The sequence below is a fragment of the Nicotiana tabacum genome, chromosome 22, assembly GCF_000715075.1.
Source record: "Nicotiana tabacum cultivar K326 chromosome 22, ASM71507v2, whole genome shotgun sequence".
In the NCBI taxonomy this organism is placed as follows: domain Eukaryota; kingdom Viridiplantae; phylum Streptophyta; class Magnoliopsida; order Solanales; family Solanaceae; genus Nicotiana; species Nicotiana tabacum.
In genome coordinates, this window is record NC_134101.1 from 29,733,374 (window position 1) to 29,740,547 (window position 7,174).

A 7,174-nucleotide genomic window follows, 5' to 3' on the forward strand; every position below is an offset into this window, starting at 1 on the left:
TTTGGGAATACGAGTGAATTATAATGTCAAAACTGACGATAATGCTTCAGCACAGTGGTAGATGGGATAGCTTCGGAAGATATATAGATTTTGATGTTGACGAAATTATAGTCGATGAAATTCAAGTTATAGTGCTTTGAATGCCGCAATTGCAAAATACATAATGATAGATACTTCAGTAAAAATCATCGAGATCAAATACAGAGTGAACGAACTGTGTCCTCAAATAAAAATTCGGAACGATATGGGTGTGCGAGTGTATATGGAGACGAAAAAGGATAACAAAGATCTAGGAATATATCTGTTGTGTATAACAGTAAAGGATTTCAATTTGGAATGGAGTTCCGTAAATGCGAGCAAAATTGCAGTTTTGAACTGTTTTTTTATTTCTAATGTTTTGTAAATTCAATTGTTCTACAATTTTACATGAAAGGCTTTATGAACTGTTAAAATCAAAATTTATGTGTCTAAAAATAATTATAGTGCAACTGTTACGCAGTAATTTATGATGAAAATTACGGACAAAACAAATTATCTACAACAATTTGAAATATTTGTCACAATTTTCATTCAAATAGTAAACACCAGTGTGATGATCCGATGGATATCTAAAACATAAAACTATAGCTTATAATTATTTGTTGAGGTTTGAACGAACCGTATTGTTCAGGATGTGCCAAAGTATAAAATCAATCCTTCTTTTCAACTTTCTCCACTCCAAGAGCAAACAACGGGTTGAGCATGTTATCTTTAACAGTATAAGACGCCTTCCTCCGATATAAAGACATAGAAAAACTAATTAAAATGTACTGGCAAATGGAAATCCATAAATTTTATGCCCTTCATAATATGAAAAAGTGCAAAAACTAACCTCTTTGAAACCGTGTCCGTCCCAAAATATAACTAGTCATTGGATTCTTCCAATAAATTAGGATCAACATTATCACAAATAACCTCAGTAAATGGATGCTTGATGTGGAAAATTGGGGGAGGTCCAACAGAACTGCTTCCACTAGAGCTGAAATAAGGGGCAAAGGGAGAACTGGCATGCTTTCCAAGAACCCTTGTTCTTCCTTGCTGTAGAGGGTTGTTTCATCTTCGTTAACCTCGCCGAACTTAACTATCTGTGATTTTATACTATTTGAGGAAGATAGGAAAGTATGGTCTTTATTAGTTTACAGATATGTATAATGTAGTCTTGTCCCACATTGGAAGAGGAGTAATATCTCCTTGTAGTGTATAGCTATAAATAGGGACCTCTTATATTGTATTTATCATCCAATATCAATAACATATTTTCTCCCGTGCCTTCTCACATGGTATCAGAGCATTAGTGAGAAAAGATCATTGTGCGTCATTCCAGCGTTAACCGGGAAGAAAGAACTTAGTCATCGTGCAATTTTTCCGGTGACCTAAGGCTTGTCTAAGTGAAAGTCACTTTCTGTCAGTGTTGTGCTAAAACCAACACCACCACGAGGTAGATCACCCTCCGACGACCAACCCCTGAAATTTTATCCGGTAGAAAATCCGCCACGCTCCTCCACGCGCCGGCAATAACTTTTCCGGTGAGGGTTCCGGCCATTTTTTCGTGAAGCTTCTTCAGGACAATATGCTCTCCTCAAAATTCCGAGCCTATCCATCTAATTCAAATCAAATTCCGACCACTTTTATATTTTTTCGGCGTGAACAGTGACCTTCCGACTATTGTTTTGAAAACATCTCTCAGGACAACTTGCTCGCAAAGGAATTCATAGTCTATCTATCCTGGTTACGACAAATTCTGACAACTTTGGAATTTTCCGGCGTGAACAGTGTTCCGGCACAGAACATTGTTCTGTTTTCCTGCTGTAAACAGTGTTTTTCAAGTTGTTTCTTCAGTTTTCTCACAGGAGTTACTTATTTCCAGTATTTAAAGTTAACCCTACTACTACAAATTGTAGCGACATGAGAACCGATGCTTTGAATAGTCAGATGGTTTCTTTAGCAGAGTATATTGAGTTCCTTCAGTATAAAGCATGTTAGCAGACATCTTCTGAGATAGATTCTGTTGTTCAAACAGGTAATAACGTGACTTGTTTCTCCCAATCTTTAACCTCTGAGTCTTGGGTCATTGATTCAGGTGCATCAGATCATATTTCCGGTAACAAATCTCTTTTCACTACTATTTCGTATTATCAATCTCTTCCAAAAGTCACAATGGCCAATGGGTCTCAAACCATGACAAATGCAATAGGTCAAGCAAGCCCACTTCTTTCCTTATCTTTATATTCAGTCCTTTATGTTCCCAATAGTCCTTTTAATCTTATAGTTGTTAGTCGCTTAACCAAATCACTTAAATGCGTTATTTTATTTCTTAATGACCATGTTTTTATACAGGAACGCAGTTCGGGGCGGATCATTGGTACCGGGCATGAATCAAATGGACTTTATTACCTTATCCTTGCTAAATTACATGGACTCACATCTTGTCTTCCTTCTACAACTTGTCCTGTTACTGATTCACCAGATTTATTACATAAACGGTTGGGACATCCCAGTTTGTCAAAACTTCAGAAAATGGTATCTGGTTTATCTCACTTGTTAGCTCTAGAGTGTGAGTTATGTCAGCTCGGTAAGCATACCCGCTCCCATTTCCCTCGGCGTCTTGAAAATCGAGCAGAGTCACCTTTTACTTTAGTCCATTCAGATGTTTGGGGTCCTAGTCAGGTCAGTTCCACCTTGGGATTCCGCTACTTTATCAGTTTCATTGATGATTATTCCAGGTGCACTTGGATATTTTTGATTAAAAAAATCGATCTGAGCTGTTTTCTATTTTCCAGACCTTCCACGCTGAAATTCAAAATCAATTTGGGGTTTCTATTCACACATTTCGTAGTGATTATGCCCGAGAGTATTTGTCTTCCCCATTTCAGCAGTTTATGAAATCTTGGGATTATTCATCAATTATCTTGTCCGTACACATCTCAACAAAATAGGGTAGCTAAAAGAAAGAACAGACATCTTATTGAAACTGCTTGTACCCTACTCATACAATCTCATGCTCCGTTGCGTTTTTGGGGGGATGTAGTTCTTACATCTTTCTATCTTATTAATCGTATGCCATCTTCAGCTATCCAGAACCAAGTTCCATTCTCTGTCATGTTTCCCCACTTACCTTTGTTCTCTCTTCCACCTCGTATCTTTGAAAGCACTTGTTTTGTCCATAACCTTACTCCGAGAATAGATAAGTTAGCTCCTCGTGCTCTTAAGTGCGTATTTCTGGGTTTCTCGAGAACACAAAAGGGGTATCGATGCTAATCTCCTGACCTCCAACGGTACCTTATGTCTGCTGATATTACCTTATTTGAAACCCAATCATACTTCACAGGTTCAGGTCATCACTTAGATATTTCTGAGGTACTACCAGTTTCATCTTTTGAAGATTCAGTCACTCCAGCTCCACCATCTACAGCTCCAGTTATAACTCCACTACCTATAGCTCCAGTTGTAGCTCCACCACCTATAGCTCCAGTTGTACCACCTACAGCTCCGGTTGTAGCTCCACCACCTATAGCTCCAGTTTCTCCACATAATTCAGTTCGACATTCTGCAGTTCCACCACTCTTGACTTATCATCATCGTCCACATCCAGCATCAAGCCTAGGTGATTCATGCCCCGCATCAGATTCTGCACCTACTGCGGACTTGTCTCCTCTAAGTCAACCAATTGCACTCCGCAAAGGTATACGATCCACACTTAATCCTAATCCCCACTATGTCGTTTTAAGTTATCATCGTCTGTCGTCACCTCATTATACCTTTATATCTTCTTTGTCCACTATTTCTATCCCTAAGTCTACAGGTGAGGCATTATCTCATCCAGGATGGCGACATGCTATGATTGATGAGATGTCTGCTTTACATACGAGTGGCACTTGGGAGCTTGTTCCTCTTCCTGTAAGTAAGTCTACTGTTGGTTGTCATTGGATTTATGCAGTCAAAGTCGGCCCGGATGGCCAGATTGATCGGCTTAAGGCTCGTCTTATTGAAAAGGATATACTCAGATTTTTGGGCTTGATTATAGTGATACTTTCTCTCCCGTGGCTAAAGTAGCATATGTTCGTCTCTTTTTGTCCATGGTTGATATACGTCATTGGCCTCTTTATCAGTTAGACATTAAGAATGCTTTTCTCTACGGTGATCTTGAGGAAGAAGTTTATATGGAGCAACCATCTGGTTTTGTTGCTCAAGAAGATTTTAATGGTTGTGTGTGCAGATTGTGCAGGTCACTACATGGTTTGAAACAGTCCCCTCGATCTTGGTTTGGTAAGTTCAGTACAATTATTCAGGAGTTCGGCATGACTCGTAGTGAGGCTGATCACTCTGTGTTTTATCGACATTCTGCTCCTAATCTGTGTATTTATCTTGTGGTTTATGTTGATGATATTGTTATTACTGGTAATGATCATGATGGTATTACTAATCTGAAGCAACATCTGTTTCAGCACTTCCAGACAAAGGATCTGGGAAGATTGAAGTATTTTCTAGGTATTGAGGTCACTCAGTCTAGCTCAGGTATTGTTATTTTACAGCGGAAGTATGCCTTAGACATTCTTGAGAAGACTAGAATGATGGGTTGCAGACCTATTGACTCTCATATGGATCCGAATGCTAAGCTTTTGTCTGGACAGAGGGAGCCTCTTAGAGACCTGACATAGGAGATATAGGAGGTTGGTTGGCAAATTGAATTACCTCACAGTGTCTAGACCTGACATTTCTTTTTCGGTGAGTGTTGTAAGTCAGTTTATGGATTCTCCCTGTGATAGTCACTGGGATGCAGTTGTTCGCATTCTTCGGTATATAAAGTCAGCTCTAGGCAAAGGATTACTGTTCGATGATCAAGGCCACGACAGATTATTGGGTACACAGATGTTGATTGGGCAAGATCACCTTTTGATAGACGTTCTACTTCTGGATATTGTGTTCTAGTATGAGGTAATTTGCTCTCATGGAAGAGCAAGAAATAGAATGTAGTTGCTCGATCTAGCGCCAAAGCCGAACATCGGGCCATGGCTATAGCAACGTGTGAGTTATTTTGGGTCAAGCAGTTGCTCAAGGAGTTAAAGTTCGGAGAAATCAGCAAGATGGAACTAGTGTGTGATAACCAAACTGCTCTTCATATTGCATCAAATCCGGTGTTCCATGAAAGGACTAAACACATTGAGATCGACAACTACTTTGTCAGTGAAAAAATACTTTCAGGAGATATTGTTACAAAGTTTGTAAAGTCAAATGATCAACTAGCAGATATTTTCACTAAGTCTCTTACTGGCTATCGTATTAGTTACATGTGTAACAAGCTCGGTACATATGATATGTATGCGCCGGCTTGAGGGGGAGTGTTAGTTTACAGATATGTATAGTGTAGTCTTGTCCCACATTGGAAGAGAAGTAATATCTTCTTGTAGTGTATAGCTATAAATAGGGACATCTTGTATTGTATTTATCATCCAATATCAATAACATATTTTCTCTCGTGCCTTCTCACAGTCCTGAAAACATAACTCATTTTACAACCACTGACTGTTGCTTCAAGACCAAAATAGAACAAGTTCATGAGAAATGCATGAAGGCCCATGCCGATAGAAAGCTTGTTGAATGACGTCGTATCAGAAGACATATTGGGGTATTGATTACTTGCAAATGTTGCATGGGACAAAGTTGACTTGAAGATATTGGATCAATATACACATTTTCACAGACCCAAGATCGTCTCAAGGAGACGAGAGATGAGAGCTAGAGCTATTGGAATTAGATTTTGTGGATAAGTAGGAAGTAGAGGTTGTTATCGAGAGGAAAAAGAGAATAGAATTCCACTTGTATTTGGCATGAAACTTAACATGGGATATTTTGGAGCTGCAAGATATCATAAGATATCTCCTAATACTAAGGTGCCTATGTGCTATATAGCAGCCAAAAAGTAGAAATACTAAGAATAAGAAGCCCACCCTGCCTACCTCTAAATATCAATCAATCAACTACTTTTCAATCCCAAACTAGTTGGAGTCAACTATATAAATCCTCGTCGCATTCAGAACCATGGAATTCCAATATGTAATCTTGTCTTTAGTTACAAATTTGAAAATTCTCTCTATGACTAGATGTACTCCAAAATCTCACATCTAAGCAAGCTAAAAAAGACTCCTGCAAGACACATGACTTAATGTAAGTGTAACATCAACAACTAACCGATAACACAAAGGAGGGAAAGAGGAAGGGCGGATGTAATTAAGAACGCTGAACTAAATCCTAATATTAGATTGATATATCAAACCATATGAATATTATGTTCATCATGCTAAGAAAATGCATACATATTGCATTGAACCTGTACAACAGTTCTCATTAATGGAGTAGAAACCAAGAAAATGGCAATCAAGCTGACCACAAAAAATGGGCACATCTAAAGAGAGATAAATACCCGTCAAAATATATCCCTAGAAACCATCACACAAGCGGAAATCTATATCTAAAATGACTTTTTTGGTGAGATTTCAGCTTCAACATGCAAAAATAACAAGAAATCTTATGTCAATCAGCTATGTATCAGTCCCCAAATTAGTTGGGCTGATTTCATTAAAGTAAATGATATTTAAAAAATTTAAAACCAAAGAATTATAGCAATTTTCGAAGAGATAAGCACCTACCAGTCTTGGAGAAAATTGATTCAGATGAGCTGATGAGCTTGGAAGCACACGACCATAAGCCGTTGTTCAAAGCCATTGCCGTTCTCTCTTCCGGATTTTTCGATAGCGAGGGTTACAAAGTATAAGCATTTTGGTATTTTCAATTTATATACTAGCCAATTTTTATTTTTCATTTTTAAGAATTTCCCATAGCGCCAGTAGTAATATTTTTATATCGATGAGCAATTAGACCTTTTTCTAAGAAAACATTGAGAGTAATGATTATAAATGAATACCACCCTATTCACGCATACTTCCCCTTTTAATTTGTCCCAAATAATAATATTTTTATATTTAAAATAATTTAACTTTAACTTCGTTTTGCCTCAATTACTTATTTTTGTAGTCACAAAAATATTTGACGCATGATTTAAACTCTAATTTAAAAAAATCTATTTGTCTTGATGTTTTTTATTTTATCAAATTAAGGTACTGTTTAACCGAAAAGC

General features: G+C 37.7%; 1 long non-coding RNA gene across 1 annotated transcript; it reads right to left on the reverse strand.

The window, feature by feature from the left end:
- Nucleotides 1-368: 368 nt before the first annotated feature.
- LOC107788019 (uncharacterized) lies at nucleotides 369-6,903 on the reverse strand. Its single transcript, XR_001648523.2, has 2 exons — nucleotides 6,687-6,903; nucleotides 369-6,183 (listed from the first exon to the last, which is right to left on the reverse strand). It is a non-coding gene; the product is annotated as an uncharacterized LOC107788019 (long non-coding RNA).
- Between the last annotated feature and the right edge of the window lie 271 nt (nucleotides 6,904-7,174).